This window comes from Heterocephalus glaber, unplaced genomic scaffold (assembly GCF_053883595.1).
Source record: "Heterocephalus glaber isolate CG9 unplaced genomic scaffold, H.glaber_assembly_v1.0 deba00001729, whole genome shotgun sequence".
In the NCBI taxonomy this organism is placed as follows: domain Eukaryota; kingdom Metazoa; phylum Chordata; class Mammalia; order Rodentia; family Bathyergidae; genus Heterocephalus; species Heterocephalus glaber.
The window spans coordinates 4,953,612-4,956,856 of NW_028258440.1; the positions used below are offsets into that span (position 1 = coordinate 4,953,612).

The 3,245-nt window shown below is 41.2% G+C and overlaps 1 pseudogene; it reads left to right on the forward strand.

Annotated features, from left to right (window-relative positions):
• Positions 1-576: 576 nt before the first annotated feature.
• On the forward strand, positions 577-3,245 carry LOC110344939 (protein DBF4 homolog A-like; annotated as a pseudogene).

The window sequence follows — 3,245 nt, forward strand, 5'->3', positions numbered from 1 at the left end:
ACAAGGTATACAAAGACATTGAGGCTCTACAAACAAGATGAATAGAACTGTACCAAAAAATAAAAGGGTCGTAAGTCCAAACAATCGTTAAAACAGGTAGATCAGCCAGGCATGGTGTCACACGCCTGTACCAGCACTTGGGAGGCTGAGGCAGGAGGACTGCCAAGAGTTCAAGGCCAGCTTGAGCTACATAGTGAGTTCAAGGCCAGCCTGAACTACATAGTGAGACCCTATCTCAAAAAACCAAAAAAAAAAAAAAATTAAAAAATTTTTAAAAACCAGAGAGCGGGCAGCGGGACGCTGCGCGCGCAGCTAGAGGAGGGAGGGCGCGCATACCGGCCCTACGGCCATGTGAAGAATTTTCAAATTTTCAACCGCCACTGTCTAGGCGGCTGTGCTTCTTTCCCCTTCCTCCGCTGCGCCTCCGAGCCGGATCCAGCCCCGGAAACTCGGCCCACGGAGCCTGCTCCCTACTGCGTGGCGGCCGTTCGGTCCACCAGCCCCGAGAAGCCTGTTTCCTGTGGCCCTGTGGCGCGGCTCCCGCCCAGACCCAGCATATAGAGCCGGGCGGCTGCCATGAACCGCGGAGCCATGCGGATCCCGGCAAAGAGCCCTTCCAGGGTGGAATCCAAGTGAAAAATGAAAAGAACAGATCATCTTTGAAATCTCTTAAAAATAGTAACAGAGCAGAAAAATCCAAATATAAGCCACTCTGGGGAAAAATATTTTATCTTGACTTACCTTCTACCACTTATCTGAAAAACTACAAAAAACATAAAGGACCTAGGAGGGCGAGTTGAAGAATTTCTCAGCAAAGATATCAGTTATCTTATTTCAAATAAAAAGAAAGCAAAATTTATGCAAGCACTGAGTCGAATTTCTCCTGTCCCAAGTCTAGAATCCGCGCTGTCGCGAGCAGGTACCGCGGGTAAAGAGGACTCAGACTCGGATGGCAGTTCACACACTTATATTATTATAATTCACTTCTATGCAATTATCACACGATATTAAATAAGACGATATTAAGTCTGCCAATTAGCACGTCCCTGTACCTGTACTGCGCAAGTCCTTATGGGAGCGCGACGTTTCCTCCCGTCGGGTCAGAGGGTCCGATCCGTAGACGAAGGGCGTCGAGTCGGCGCTAGGCTGTCCGTCTCTCTGCTGGCCTCGTCCTCTGGTCTCGTCTGGTCGGCGGCGATGCTCCTTCCAGCGGGATCAGGTGCAGGTGTCCCGGTCGATAGATCAACAGACTGACTAGTAGACTGGTCGGTGGGACGGATCGTCGACTTGCTTGAGGTCTTCAGCTCCTTTTATACTATTCTAACTGGGCGTTTGTGGTATTGGTTCAGACTTATCACACTGTCCATTTTGGACCACGCCCTGTCCAGTTCAGGGTACATCCTTATCAATTCCATACCGCTTAAGGTTCTACTTCTATATCTTATGGTCACTATGGTTACATATCACTCACAGCACTCTTAAAGTCACAGCACACTTTAGGGTTACAGCACGCTTAGGGTTATACAATTCCATCTTATTTCAAAGTGTTCTCCACACGCATATACTGCAGAAACCACTTCACCTCATCCCAGTCGTGATGGGAGTTCATTTAAGACTCCTGACACAATGTGTTTAAGCAGAGGAAAATTATTAGTTGAAAAAGCTATCAAGGATCATGATCTTATTCCTTCATGCCTTATCATAGGGAGTAAAGATTCTTCATATTGATGATATTAATGCTACATTGAACAAAAGAAAAAAGAGCTCTACTTAATCAAGAAATCAAGTACTTCTGTAAGAGCCACATGGAAAAAAATTGGTATTGGAACACAAAAAACAAGAACAGGAAGACTCAAAAAGGCTTTTGTTAAAGTAGAAGATATGAGCCAATTTTATAGGCCATTTTATCTTCAGCTGACCAATATGCCTTTTATAAACTATTCTGTTCAGAAGCCCTGCAGTCCATTTGATGTAGATAAGCCAGCTAGCATCCAGAAGCAAGCTCAGGTTAAACTAAGAATCCAAACAGATGGCGATAAATGTGGTGGAATCCCAGTTCAACTCCAGCTGAAAGAGAAGGAAAAAAAAGGATATTGTGAATGTTGTTTATAGAAACGTGAAGATCTTGAAACTCACCTTCTCAGTGGGCAGCACAGAAACTTTGCAGAAAGTAACCAGTACCAAGTTGTTGATAATATTGTGTCTAAATTAGTTTTTGATTTTGTGGAAAATGAAAAAGACACACCTAAAAAGAAAAGAATAAAATACAGTGTTGGATCCCTTTCTCTTCTTCAAATGTCCACAAAAAGACTGAACCAAAAGAAAGGCTAGACTTGCAACATATTTCTCAGAAAGACTTCAGGGAAGATAATGTACAGATGATGAAGCAGACTTTCCTTGAAGAAACCCAGGAACCCAAAGAAAAGTTCATGTTTATTTCAGAACCCATCCCTTTCCGTTCAAATGAATTGAAAGGACTTTATGAGAAAATGATTAATGAATGTTCCATGTTAAATGCAGCTGAAAATGACACAAAACAGAGTTTTACACAGCTACCTCCATGTAAAAACAAACAGGATTGCATTCTTGACATATCTGAACATGAATTAATTGTAAATGAAAATTCTAGTAGTCTACAGACATCTGTACAAGTTTCTCCTTTCAAGATGAATAATAATGCATCCTATCCAAAACAAAAGTCAGATACTATGCTTTTTCCAGCAAAAGACCTTCATTCGGTATTTGGTCATGATTCTGATCTGTTAACGACGAACAGTTCAAAAGAGCACCTAACAATAAAGACAAAACTCCCGTCCTGTCATCCTCCTGAGGAACTCAATGAATATGAAATCAAAAATATGGATAATTTACCTTCCAGTAAGAACAATCGAAAAGTGAGGATATTATTAGGATGAAATAAAAAAGAAAATCTGGAACCAAACGCTGAATCAGATAAGAAAAGAACTGAATTTCTTATTACACAAGAAGAAAACAGAATTTGTAGTTCACCAGTACAATCCCTACTGGATTTATCTCAGACTAGTGAAGAGAAGTCAGAATTTTTGGGTTTTATAAGCTACACTGAAAACAGTGGTATATGCAATATTTTGGATATTTGGGAAGAGGACAATTCAAATAATCTGTTGTCAGCATTTTTCTCTTCTCCTTCAACTTCTACATTTACTGGCTTTTAATGTTTAAAAAAATATACTCAGAAATAAGGTTCATGTTCTCACAATTTTTAT